Source organism: Oryctolagus cuniculus, chromosome 1 (genome assembly GCF_964237555.1).
Source record: "Oryctolagus cuniculus chromosome 1, mOryCun1.1, whole genome shotgun sequence".
Classification (NCBI taxonomy): Eukaryota; Metazoa; Chordata; class Mammalia; order Lagomorpha; family Leporidae; genus Oryctolagus; species Oryctolagus cuniculus.
In genome coordinates, this window is record NC_091432.1 from 14,335,926 (window position 1) to 14,350,748 (window position 14,823).

The following is a 14,823-nucleotide window of genomic DNA, read 5'->3' on the forward strand; positions in this document are numbered from 1 at the left end:
GTAGCTGTGAGGAGTGAGCATATGTCCACACACGATCTGCTGTCCTCCCTAGGACAAATGTTATCATAAAGTGTTTGCCTCCTGGACCAAATCTTCATTAGGATAAATTCCTCCCAAAACAAATTTCCCATTTGTCTGCAACATTGCAATAGCCTCCCAGCTGATTTTTGCAATGGATCCAATGGTGTGCACTACAGCGCAGCTGACAGTCGTCAGAATATTCAACTGTTCCCTCAGTGACTACAGAGGAATTTTTAAAGCCTCAGTATCCTGCTTTCTAATGGAATATTACACAAAACCCAGTGTAATAAAAGTTAGAAGCAAGGCTGTTCATATTAAAAAACATAGGTGACCTGGAGTGCCCTCTGTTCGGCCGTCTCCTCCATCCTTGTGGTTGTTCCAGAGCCCGTCCACAGAACCCTAGCTCTCCGTGGTGGTTTGAACCCATCTGCCTGCACGTGGCAGGCAAAGAACTTTATAGCCCAAAGAACCACCTCTGCTGTCGCTGCCCTCCTTCCTGGCCCCACTTCCTACTGCTCCCTGTGTGTCTCTGTGCCTCAGCCACAAGGAGCTATTAGTACTCAAATTAATCACTAAAAATTTTCTTTTATTATAGGAAATTTTGAATATACATAAAAATCAAATAGAATACCATCAAATAAACCTCCATATACCCATAACCCAGCTTCAATAATTATCAATTCACAGCTAATCATGTAATTTATATCCCCATCCACTCTTCCTCCTTACTACACAGAAGCACATTTTCTCATCATAGTATTTCATCCAATAAAATTTCAGTATGTGGCTCAAGTCAACAAGGAGGTAATTACAACCTGCAATAACACCATTACATCAAAAATAATAATGATCACTTTTAACAGCAAGTATCCAGCATTCAAATTCCCAACTGTTTCAAAAAATGGGATCCAAATAAGTCCCATGCATAGAGATAGCTATCTTTTTTTTGAAGATTTATTTATTTATTTATTTGAAAGTTGGAGTTATACAGAGAGAAGGAGAGGCAGAGAGAGAAAAAAAGGTCTTCCATCCTCTGGTTCACTCCCCAGTTGGCTACAACAGTCAGAGCTGTGCTGATCCAGAGCAAGGAACCAGGAGCCTCCCCTGGGTGTCCCATGTGGGTGCAGGGGCCCAAAGACTTGGGCCATCTTCCACTGCTTTCCCAGGCCATAGCAGAGAGCTAGATCAGAAGTGGAGCAGCCGGTCTTGAACCAGCGTCCATATGGGATGCCGGCACTTCAGGTGGTGGTTTTACCCGCTATGCCACAGCACCGGTGGAGAGGGCTATCTTTTAACCTATAGGTCTCTCTCCTTTTTTTCTTCTTGCTATTAATTTATTAAAAGAATTGCGTTGTTTTGTAACTCTACCCCTCTCCCCATTTTGTTAGTTATACCCTTACAGTGTAATTTAGCATATTCCCCATCCTCTGTATTTCCTGCTTAAATAGTAGTTGGCTCTAGAAGCTTGCTGACTTCACAGGAGGCATCTGTCTCTTGTGATGTTAGCAGCTGTTGATACTCAGTGCCTAAGGTGGTCGCTGTTGATGCTGGATTTCAAGTACTCCTTCATTTAGTAGGCGAAAGGTTTCTATAAAGAGACACTTCCTCTTGCTTATTTAGACACCTAAGGAACAACATTCTTTTCACCTCATACTTTTGCACATTATTTCATCTGACTTGAAAAACCACATCTTCTCCAACTGCTGCAATCCTAATTCTCCCTTCAAATCAACCTAAATATCACTCCAGAGAAGCCCTGCCCTGGCAGAGGTCACTGCTCTTCTAAATGTTAAAAGAATATCACTGGAGCGGCTCTGTGGCTTAGTGAGTAAAGCCACCGCCTGCAATGCCAGCATCCCATACAGGTGCAAGTTCAAGACCCAGCTGCTCCACTTCCGATCCAGCTCTCTGATGTGGCCTGGGAAAGCAGTAGAAGATGGGTCAAGTCCTTGGGCCCCTGCACCTGCGTGGGAGACCTGGAAGAAGCTCCTGGCTCCTGTCTTCGGATGGGCTCAGCTCTAGCCGTTGCGGCCAACTGGGGAGTGAACTAGCAGTTGGAAGATTCTCTCTCTCTCTCTCTCTCTCTCTCTCTCTCTCTCTGCCTCTCTGTAATGGTGCCTTTCAAATAAATAAATAAATCCTAAAGAAAAGGATATCATCATATAATGCTCACCTCCTGAATTCATTGATTTACTGCCTCCCTCCCTGGAATTGGAGCACCCCAAAAACGGCAATAGCTTTAGTAAAAAGCAGTCATTGAACAAGTACTTTCAGGATGAATGAATTCCTGAGAAGTTAGGGTTTCATTTAAGGAAAGGCAGTTTCACTTGAATGACACGATGTAGAATGCAGGTTCCAAAACAGTGGCAATGAAGCAGCCATCAGTAAAATATGAGTTACCAGAATTCAAGATACTCTACAGAACTAAAGGTGGGGCCAGAGCCAAGTTACCAGGTGTCCACAGCCAGACGTGAAATCCAGTCCAGAGAAGAGAGTGTGGAGTCTGACTTCTCAAAACTAGAGAAGACATGATTGAAAACAGCTTGAACCAGGATCCTTCCTAGGAGTTCCATCAGAAACAATTTACAAGCAGGCTGTAGCTCTCAAACAACTGGCTAGTATTCCTCTTCCCCTCTGCACTCACTTCCTGCAGTGCCAGGGCTGTGATGGTTGGGGATGGCAGGCGGACCAACCCCTATCTTCAAAAGAAATACGGGTTAGAAAAGCCACTAATGCCCTGAGGTATGTTCTGAGGAAAAGGAAGGGCAGGATGCTTACCCTCTCTGCCTATGGGCACAGTACGGCGGACAGTTCATTTCCAAGTCTTCCAGAGAGGAGATGGGAGGAGGTTGATAGGCTGAACCACTTAGAGAGGGCTGGCAGAGCAGCCACTGTCTGTTCACCCTCATCACAGGACCGAGGGCTCTGAACTGAGGCGCCACACTGGGAGAAAGGTCTTCTAGGAAGTGGGGGGTGTGGCTCCATCTTGGTCTCAGAAATGTGGCCCAGAGGCCAGAAGAGACCAGGTACAAATAAAACTAAGTCACAAGCTTACACTGCTTAAGTAGGTGATGATGAGGAAAATAAGGCAAACCTGTTTGCCAGACTACTAAGATGTCCAGGGCATATTTTTACGGGAAAAGATAAATTACAGAATATGTATAGTAGGCATAAACTCAACCTATTAGAAAATTAAGTCGGGGCCGGCAATGTGACATAATGGGTAAAGCCACAGTCTGCAGTGCCGGCATCCCATATGGGTACCAGTTTGAGTCCTGGCTGCTCCACTTCTGATTCAGCTCTCTGCTGTGGCCTGGGAAAGCAGAAGATGGTCCAAGTGCTTAGGCCCCTGCACCTGCGTGGGAGACCCGGAAGAAGCTCTTGGCTCCTTCGGACCAGCCGTTGCGGCCAGTTGAGGAGTAAACCAGCAGATGGAAGATCTTTCTCTCTCTCTCTCTCTGCCTCTCCTTCTCTTTCTGTGTAACTGATTTCAAATAAATAAATCTTAAAAAAAAAAAAAAAAAAAAAAGGAATTAAGTCTACATTGTATGAGCACACAGAGAAAGATACCTGGAGGGGGCCGGCGCCGCGGCTCACTAGGCTAATCCTCCACCTAGCAGTGCCGGCACACCGAGTTCTAGTCCCGGTCGGGGCGCCGGATTCTTTCCCGGTTGCCTCTCTTCCAGGCCAGCTCTCTGCTGTGGCCCGGGAAGGCAGTGGAGGATGGCCCAAGTGCTTGGGCCCTGCACTCCATGGGAGACCAGGAGAAGCACCTGGCTCCTGCCTTCGGATCAGCGCGGTGCGCCAGCTACGGTGGCCATTGGAGGGTGAACCAATGGCAAAAGGAAGACCTTTCTCTCTGTCTCTCTCACTATCCACTCTGTCAAAAAAAAAAAAAAAAAAAAAAAAAAAAAAAAGATACCTGGAGGGATATGTGATAGTTAACAGTAGTTATCTCTGCTGAGTTACACAAATAGGGGGCACTTATATCTTACCATAGACACACTCGCTTACAAGTTAAACCAAGAATTTTTTTTTTATTTATTTATTAATTTTTTTTTTACAGGCAGAGTGGACAGTGAGAGAGAGAGACAGAGAGAAAGGTCTTCCTTTTGCCATTGGTTCACCCTCCAAGGGCCTCCACGGCCGGCGCGCTGCAGCTGGCGCACCGCGCTGATCCGATGGCAAGAGCCAGGTGCTAATCCTGGTCTCCCATGGAGTGCAGGGCCCAAGCACTTGGGCCATCCTCCACTGCCTTCCTGGGGCACAGCAGAGAGCTGGCCTGGAAGAGGGGCAACCGGGACAGAATCCGGCGCCCCGACCGGGACTAGAACCCGGTGTGCCGGCGCCGCAAGGCGGAGGATTAGCCTAGTGAGCCGCGGCGCCGGCCAAGAATTTTTAAAATAATGATGCCACATGGCATTGGGGTGTGTTCTGAAGGTGCTTGTGCTCTTGCTGGAGGTGGGAATGCCTAGCTAATTGGCTCTGCCAGCAGAGGGCACCCATTCTTCTTCTTCTTCATCATCATCATCATCATCATCATCATCTCTCCTATCCCCAGCTGATACTGCAAACTCCTACATTTAGCACCTACGATGCTCTATGCTTGGTGTTTTATTGCATTAGAGGGAAGAGCTGATCTGAAGGACAAGTACCCAGCTTGCACTGGTACCTCCTACTTGACTCCTGAAAGCATGGGTTGATGGGGCAATAGGTCTGCTGGAATCAGGGTGATTCACAGGCTAAAGACAAGAGTAGAAAGAGTAAAGGAGGGGGCTGGCGCTGTGGCATAGTGGGTAAAGCTGCAGTTTTCAGTGCCAGCATCCCATATGGGCGCTGGTTTGAGTCCCGGCTGTTCCACTTCCAATCCCGCTCTCTGCTACGGCTTGGGAAAGCAGAAGATGGCCCAGGTCCTTGGGCCCCTGCACCCATGTGGGAGACCCAGAAGCTCCTGTCTCCTGAATCAGCACAGCTCCGGCCATTATGGCCAATCGGGGAGTGAACCAATGGATGGAAGACCTCTCTCTATCTCTCTGCCTCTCCTTCTTTCTCTGTGTAACTCTGATTTTCAAATAAATAAATCAAGTAAAGGAGATATGGGTTCCCAGGTCAGTCCTGCCAGTCCTCCACGATCCCTATCCTGAGTGAGTTGGGAATCTCTGTCCCTGTCAGGAGCAATCTTGCATCAAGCGGTTTCCTTCCATCTGCCATAGGGTAGAATGTGGCTCTGTACTATTGGCTATGCTCACCATGCTTGCAGAACCATCTTCTAAACAGACAAAAAAACCAGACTTGTAATTTGCTTTGTTTTTAAGTTTTAAGGATTTATTTATTTACCTGTTTGAAAGGTAGAGCAACAGAAAGAGACCAAAATCATCCACCCACTGGTCCACTCCCCAGATGACTACAACAGCCAAGGTTGGGCCAAGCCAAAGCCAGGGGCCGAGAACTACATCCTAATCACCCACTTGGGTGGCAAGGACCCTACCATTTGGGCTACCTTCCACTGCCATTCCAGGTGCATTAGCAGGAAGCTGGATCAGACTCTGATACGGGATGCCGGCATCACAAGTAGCAGCTTAACCCACCGTGCCACACCAATCCCCTCCAGATTTGTGTTTTTTGTTTTGTTTTTTAATTATTTAAACAGCAGAGTTAGAGGAGAGAGAGAGCAGTCTTCCATCCACTGGTTCACTCTTCAAATGGCCACAACAGGGCTGGGCCAGGCCAAAGCCAGGAGCCCAGAACTTCCTCTGGGGCTCCCTAGTGGGTGCAAGGGCCCAAGCACTTGGGCCATCTTCCGCTTTACCAGGCACATTAGCAGGTAGCTGGATCGGAAGTGGAGCAACTGGGTCTCGAATCGGCCGATATAGGATGCTGGTATCACATGTGAGGCTTACCACGCTACACCACAGCACCAGCCCCTGAGATCTGTGGTTTCTGATAGACTGCCAGATTGTACAGGTATGGAGTGGCAACAAATAGAGACCTAGTGAGCAGAAATGAAGAAGAAAGCGAAGAGAAGAATCAAGGAGGAAGCAAGAGAGAAGCAGGGAAACTAGGATGAGACAGAACAGTAAGGCACAGACCTAGTAGTAGGATCTGAACTACTACTTATTTTGCTCAACTGAGAAGTTGATCTTTCAAGATACTGAACTTGGCAGGTAAAGCCGCCGCCTGCAGCACTGGCTTCCCACAGGGGCACCGGTTTGAGCCCTGGCTCCTCCACTTGGGAGCAGTACTTGGGCCTCTGCACTCAAGTGGGAGACCTGGAAGAAGCTCCTGGCTCTTGCCTTTGGATAGGCTCAGCTCTGGCCATTGTGACCATCTGGGGGTAAGCCAGCAGATGGAAGATTCTTCTCTAACTCTGCCTTTCAAATAAAATAAATAAATCTTTATTTAAAAAAAAGATATTGAACCTTAGTTTTATACCAGAGGGAAGGAACATTAAATGGAAGATTAAATCCATGCCCTCTAGACTTCAGATCAAGATCCAAATATCATAGGAAGATTGGAAGAAAAATTAACATATGATCCAAAGATGACACAGACCAAAGCAAATGCTTGTGTATTGCTGCTAGTTAATTCTCTTTGCACTGGGAAACCATGCAGATTTTAAAAAAAGGAAAAACTTCCAAACTAAGTAGTTCTCTAGCTTTTCAGGGCTTTCTTTCCCTTTTTAAGTATCTGAGTGCCACCAGGGTTCAAATCTAAATCCTTGCTCTTCTCACACTAACACTGCCTGGACTATCTACCCCCACAACTTAAAGTAGTATTTATAGGTTGACTTCCAAATCTGTGTGTAGAATCCAGGCCTCTCTTGACACTAGCTCCACACACCCAAATGCTCATTGGATAAATCCACTATCACTCGGTCATTCAAACTCTTTACTTACAACTAAACCTCTCTTTTCCCATCCATCTTTCTACTCATCTCTATTTCCTATCTCAATCAGTGGCTGATATCAACAGGACACCAGGAAAACATCCTTATTTCTTCCCCAACTTTCAACCAATGATCTAAAAATTCTACCTTTTAGATATCAGAAGCAATCTAGGTTAATAGCTAAAAACAACACAGGACTTAGAATTAAACAGATTTGATCACAGTTTGACCATTGCCACTGAGTGTAAACTAAGTCAAGTCAATTGCTTTCAGATTTCATTCTTAGACTGTAAGATGGGAATAGTCACAGAATGTGGTAACTATTGAACAAGATGCATGTGAAGCCTTTGGTACAGTGCCTAGTCCACAAATATTTACTATTATTATATATGTCCATGTCATTCTCCTTAGTATATGGTTAATGTCAATAAATTAAAAGTATGTATAAATTAAATGTCAATAAATTCAAAGTATGTAGAATGTCTTACAAAGGCAAGCTCTATTTATCAGCTGTTACTATTGTTACTGAATAGGTCTGAAATTGAATAAATTTTTTTCTCTCACTATGGCCTAGTCTACATCAGTTACCTCTGACCTAGAACCTTGCTCCCTTCCATAATATTCTCTGTAACTAGGGAGGCGGCAACTTCATTTTTTAAAACTCTTTGCCCTCACTGTGAAATCCTTGAAGGTAGGGGTCAGAGGTCACTACAACATCTCTCTCATCAGTGAAGGGTCTAGCATATAACAAGGTACTTAGTAAATATTTCATTCAACCAAACCCCTTCATAACTTTCAAGAGCTCTCCATTAAGTCTACTTTGCTATCTCCCAAAGACCCATTCATACATACCATTCATTTTCCCATTCTGGTTCAGAGAAGTCTATGCATTACCACAAGCACTACCAGACTTAATGGACCCTTCCACCTGGGCTGCCACAAAATCATCTCTAAGACCTTAACGTTGATTTCTGTGAGGATCATTCCTAAGCCATTTAGGTCCTAACATTTAAGCACCTAGAACAGGGCCTAAACCAAAAAGGTATACATTCCAATGAATGACTAATGTTATCTTGCCCTAGTCCAGGGCCTGGACATGCACACCACCTGCTTATTACTTTGAGTTGCCCTTGAAATCATCCCTGAAGTAGCTGGGCACAAACTGGGATCAAATTGACAGGACAACTATATAGGTAAATACAAATTATATACATATACAGGTAGAAGAGAATTACCTGATGATCCATTAAAAATACTATGAATCAGGTACTGTTCTAAGTGCAACTATATATAAATTGTCCCATGATGAACAGCACCAAAAATTTAAGAAATTTACCCAACAGTGCAGGCATTATGGCACAATGGGGTTAAGCCACCACTTGGAACACCTATATCCCATAAGGAAGTGCCTGAGATCCAGTCTCACCTCTACTTCCAATCCACCTTCCTGCTAATGCACATGCCGGGGGCAGGGGGAGGGGTGTGGGAACCAGATGATAGCCCGGTACTTGGGTTGCTTCCAACCACATGGGAGACCCAGATGGAGATCCTGGCTTCTGGCTTCAGGCTTCAGCCTGGTTGGCCCAGCTCTAGATGTTGTGGGCAACTGGGGAGTGAACGAGAGGATCAAAGACTGATATCTCTGTCTCCCTGTCATTCTTGACTTTCAAATAAAAAAAAAAAAAGAAAGAAAGAAAGAAACCTGTCTAAGGTTACACAACCTATCATCAAGATAAGAACTTGAATTCAGGCAGTCTGGTTCCAGAGCCTAAGCTCAGTCCTAAGTAGTTTTACACACATTATTCTGAATCAGCTCAATAATCCATGAGTTAGATATCAGAGACACTAACTCTGAAATATAAAGGATAAAAACAAAGGTACTTGAATAAGACATTGATAGCATGTCTTGATGTTAAATAAATCTATACCTTGTATCACCTGTATAGAAATTGAAGTGTGTCATAGAGGAGAGAAATGTCTGTACCAAGTGTGTCCTTTAGTGACATACGAACAACCCAAACTTGGAATCAATATTCCTGAGAAAGCCCTTCCTGGAGCCCAGGAAATGATTAGTGACGCAGAGCAGCCCAACACTCCCCTTTGGTCTCTCCTGAAGTCCCTAAAAAGAAAGGTACAACTCCTTCAAGTCAAAGTGCAGCCTCCAGGTCAAGCACTATTAGGATACAGTAAGGCTCCTCAACTGATACTCAGTCAATAATCTAGTCAGCAGGAAATGAAAATATTCTGTCCTGACCTTCTGTGCTTAAGCCAGACTGACCAGCCCATATACCAAACTGCATGCTTTGATTTAGTTTAACTTTGCTGCTATGGAAATTGCCTCAGACCTGTTTCTCCACGTCCCTACTCACCCTGCTCACTCTGCTCAGTGTTTGCTCAGACATTCTGCACTTGCCACATACTCTGCACACCAGCATTGTAAAATAGAGGTAGGCACTTCACCACCACCTGTGACCACTTGCCTGCAAACAGACTGTTCCAACTGACAGCACCAGTTCTAATTCCCCTAGTCTCCTTCTCAGTCTATTCCCCCTTCGACTTATTTGGAAGTTTTATGCTTTATATCTATTCTTTAGTGGTTATTCTAACAAATATGTATAGTTTCACAAGTACATTTACTTTTCTCCTAAAAACTAGTGTTCGAATCATCCCCTCAATTTATATGCTATTGTTATCCAGTATTTTAATTAGTCTATATTCCCCTCGCACAAATTACATATTGCTTTTACAGTTAAGGCTTTCTGTCAACATTATTTACCAACATCTTTGTTTACTGTTCCTTATTGAATCTGACTTTCATCTGAGATCAATTTTCCTTCACCTCAGGGACAACATTTTGTACCTGGTAATGCTGCTAGGTCTGAAAATGCTTTTATAAGCCTTTGCTTAAAAAACGGTTTCCCTGGGTGTAAGCTTCCATAACATTCTTTTGGCACTTACCAAGATGAAGATATTATTTCAATTTTCTGCTTTTTGTTGTTGATAAGAAGTCACCCATCTGGGCTGTTTTCTAGTCTTTATTTTCTCTCTAGCTGCTTAAAATCCCTCCTTTGGTTTTCTGCATCTTACCTCCATGCCTCCCGAGGCGCTGCCTTATCTTGGTTGGGATTCATTGGATTTCCTGAGTCTTAGTGCCTTTCATCAGTCTGAAAGATTTACCAGCCATCATATCTTTGAATTTTGTCTCTTCCTATTAACTCCTCCTGAAGCTCCAAATAACCCACATTGGATCTTCTCACTACATTGTCCAGAGCTCCTCTCCTTTCCTGTTTCCCATTCTTCCTTCTCTTTCTTCTTCTCTGGAGTGGAGAAATTATCTGGATATTTGCTTGAAAACTTGTTTCTAAATCACTAACACCTCTTTAGTTTGTCTAATCTATCCATTGCAGTTTTTATTTCGAATTTGTCATTTTTCATTGCTAATTCAAAAAGTCTTTTTCCCCAAGGCTGTTGGGCTTTTCCGTCTCATTTTGAAACTTGTTTTCTTTCATGGATCAAGTTATTTTGTTAGTCTGTGTGGCAGTGACAGTATCTATAGATCAACTTCCGTGTGTTTTCCCTATTTTCATTCATGCAACCTTGTTCATTTTATAATTTTTAAGTGAGGCAGCTCATTTTCCTTGGAAGCTTATGGGAATTGCTCTGAGGACTTCAAGGAATTGTATTTGCTTTTGGAAATCACCCTGAGGCATCAACAACTATCACTCTAAATTGCCCATTGCCCACCTAAGGTTTTTTGAACCACACAGGCAGCCTAAATTTAGACTGAAACCCCACAGAGGGCCACTTTGCAGTTATAGATCCTCAGGAAAGATACTGTACATATTTTTCCCTCCATCTAGCACCAAGGTTGAGACGAGCAGTTTCCTGGCTGCCCCTTCTATGGAGCTTAATTCTTCTTCACCTTCCATCGAGGGTTATCCAGCTTTATGTAGCAACTGCTAGAATCTGCATTTCCTGCATCCCAAGCTCTGTGTAGTCACTAAAAAGCTCAAGGTCTGCCGAGTTTGGCAACCACTCTTCAGTGAAAGCTGGCTTCAGCAGTTCCTTCCTAGAACTCCAGCTTTTACTTCATTCTGAAGATCTGTGGATTCTTTTGTGCCTGCTCAGCAATGTGATTAGCAGTATTTTTATAAACATCCTTCCCAGCATCTCAGTTGCTTCTGCTGAAATGACTTTTCAGAATATCTACTGCACTCCCTTAGCCCCAGTTCTGACAAGCATTGTAAAAAGAAACCATTAGTGGCTGGCGCCGCAGCTCACTAGGCTAATCCTCCGCCTTGCAGCACCGGCACACCGGGTTCTAGTCCCGGTTGGGGTGCCGGACTCTGTCCCAGTTGCCCCTCTTCCAGGCCAGCTCTCTGCTGTGGCCAGGGAGTGCAGTGGAGGATGCCCTGCACCCCATGGGAGACCAGAAGTACCTGGCTCCTGCTATCAGATCAGCGCGGTGCGCTGGCCGCAGCAGCCATTGGAGGGTGAACCAACGGCAAAAGGAAGACCTTTCTCTTTCTCTCTGTCTCTCTCACTGTCCACTCTAGCTGTCGGAAGGAAGGAAGGAAGGAAGGAAGGAAGGAAGGAAGGAAGGAAGGAAGGAAGGAAGGAAGGAAGGAAGGAAGGAAGGAAGGAAGGAAGGAAGAAAAAGAAACCATTAAGACTTAAAGGTGGAGAGGAAAGGGGATTGAAGTGAAGGGGAAAAGTGGGTCAGAAGTGACTGAGTCATCATCATAGATACCTCACTTTTCTTTTCCTCAAGCACAAATACTTTATGGCCTACCTCTAGTGTCCATCAGCACTAGAAATATTGGAGAAAGACAGCAAGGTAGTAATCTGTGTCCACAATGAAAGTAGAAGAGCCTGGCCTATTCAACAACAAAGATGAAGATGAACATGGAAAGGGGTGTGGCACTTCCTCAGGTATTAAAAATCAGTAATCCTCCACCTGCGGCGCCAGCACCCTGGGTTCTAGTCCTGTCGGGGCACCAGATTCTGTCCCGGTTGCCCCTCTTCCAGGCCAGCTCTCTGCTGTGGCCAGGGAGTGCAGTGGAGGATGGCCCAAGTGCTTGGGCCCTGCACCCCATGGGAAACCAGAAGCACCTGGCTCCTGCCTTCGGATCAGCGCGGTGCGCCAGCCACAGCGGCCATTGGAGGGTGAACCAACGGAAAAGGAAGACCTTTCTCTCTGTCTCTCTCACTGTCCACTCTGCCTGTCAAAAAACAAACAAAAAAGCTAGTTTTCACAGTTTTACAATAATTCTGAGAGCTCCTGCAATTACAGCAATAAGGATAAAGCTCTTGACTCAAACCACTCATAGACAGCTGGCCTTAGTTATTTCACACAGACTCAGGGTATAAAGATGATAGATGATTACTTTCATTTATGCTTTCTGGGCTCACTTCCTACAGATTTCTCCCCATTCCTTTCTGCCTCTAAATTCTGGGTGGAACTGATGAACTAATGCTTTTAATGTCAAATGACACGAAAATCAAGAGGTCTTAGTTATATGAAAAAAAATTTACTTCGAACAAAATCCTGTTTCTATGTGTCTTCTTGAGGTAGGTTCTCTCTCCTGAGTGATTTACAATTTCCAGATATGGCTTCTTGGATTTGACTAAAGGGCCAACTGACTCCCCATCTGAGGTACTCTTTGTAGTCAGAAGTGACACTTGACCAAAAGTCAGCAACTCTGGGATCATCTGTGCCACAGAGGACTCCAGGTATTTTTTGAGGGGGAGAGGAGGTTCATTTATTCGAAAGGCAGAGTGACAAGAGATCTTCTATCCATTGGTTCACTCCACCAAAGGACTACAACAGCCAGACTGGACCAGGTCAAAGCCAGAAGCCACGAATTCCACCCTGATCTCTCATATGGATGCCAGGTACCCAAGTACTTGAGTCACCTTCTGCTGCCTTCCCAGGCATATTAGCAGGAAACTGAATCAGAAGCAAGTAGCCAGCATTTAGATATGTGTTACAGTGGGCAGTGCTCTGGTATAGTAGGTAAAGCCACTGCCTGCAGTGCCAGCATCTCATGCAGACGCCGGTTTGAGTCCCAACTGCTCCACTTCTGATCCAGCTCTCTGCTATGGCCTAGGAAAGTAGTGGAGGATGGCCCAAGTCCTTGGGTCCCTGCACCCACGTGGGAGACCTGGAAGAAGCTCCTGGCTTCAGATAGGCACAGCTCTGGCGTTGCAGCCACCTAGGGAGAGAACCAGTGGATGGTAGACCTCTCTCGACCTCTATGCCTTTGCCTCTCTGTAACTCTGCCTTTCAAATAAATAAATAAATCCTTTAAAAAAAAGTGTTACAAACATTTTAACCCATAGTTTAAGCTGCTACATCTCAATGCTGAGCCCAGAGGGGCCCATATTAAGGGCTAGCTCTCCCTCTCAGCACCCTGGGCATCACCTACATGAAACAATTTGTAGCACATCTATTTCTTATCATTGCCTCATTAATGCTACCATAAGCAAAGAATTCCTTTGAGATGTTGTTTCATCTATGAATTTTCTCTTTATATACATAATATGTCACCACATATTATTTACACCCACCATGAATCTAGTGCGGACCCAGCCATTCTGGGTTCTACTTGGAGGTCAAGTAACTAAACCAATGTCTGAAGTTGCAATTTACTAACCTCATGTATTAGAATAACCTGAGTGACTTACCAAGATTTCAGAATGCTGGGTCCTACCTATTGAATCCAATTTTAGAAATGAAAACATGGGCCTCTGCACTTTCAATTTGTGTCCCAAGTAACTCTTACATACTTTCTAAGATCTCTAAGGCTAAGTCTAGCTGATCTACAACTCTACAAAAACACCAAGAGCCTTCACTTCAGATACAAATACAGACAAAATGAGAAAAGAATGACATAGAAAGACTAGTCCTTAGTTCTTTCTGGGTTAGATGTTCTAGTGTGTAGCAAAACACATTAGTTCAGACGGAAAGAGCAAGTGGTCAAGTGAGGTCACAACTCAGCTGTTAGAAAGTATATCTCAGCGCCAGCGCCGCGGCTCACTAGGCTAATCCTCCGCCTTGCGGCGCCGGCACACCGGGTTCTAGTCCCGGTTGGGATGCCAGTTCTGTCCCGGTTGCCCCTCTTCCAGGCCAGCTCTCTGCTGTGGCCCGGGAGTGCAGTGGAGGATGGCCCAAGTACTTGGGCCCTGCACCCGAATGGGAGACCAGGAGAAGCACCTGGCTCCTGCCATCGGATCAGCGCGGTGCGCCGGCCGCAGCAGCCATTGGAGGGTGAACCAACGGCAAAGGAAGACCTTTCTCTCTGTCTCACTGTCCACAAAAAAAAAAAAAAAAAAAAAAGCATATCTCAGCAAGACTCATTACAGCTGGCTAGAAACATGTTCACCAAGAAAACCTTGTTAAGGCGTTAGGGTGGAGGACCACAATCTTTAACCACTTCCATGAAAACTCAGGCTCTAAAGGATCCAGGGGTACCTGTGCACATTATCAACAGAATCCAAAGGATTCCTAAAATTGGTATGAACAAGAGCTATCAAGAGGCATATCTAAAGCAGTGTCTAGAAGCTTAGAGTGGCTGGAGTTGTGGTGCAAAGGGTTAAGCTGCTTTGCAATACCAGGAGTCCCATATAAGCACCAGGTCGAGTCCAAGCTGCACCACTGCTGATCCAGCTCCCTGATACTTCATCTTGGCCCCAGTACTTGGGTCCCTGCCGCCCAAGTGGGAGACCTGAATAGAGTTCCAGGCTCCTGGCTTAGGCCTGGCCCAGCCCTGGCCATTGCATCCACTTGGGGAGTGAACCAGCAGACAGATCTTTCTCTTCCTTCAACTCTGCCTTTCAAATCAATAGATCTTAAAATGTAATTTTTTAAAAGATATGGGGGGGGGGGGCAGTGCTGTAGTGTAGTGGGTAAAGCC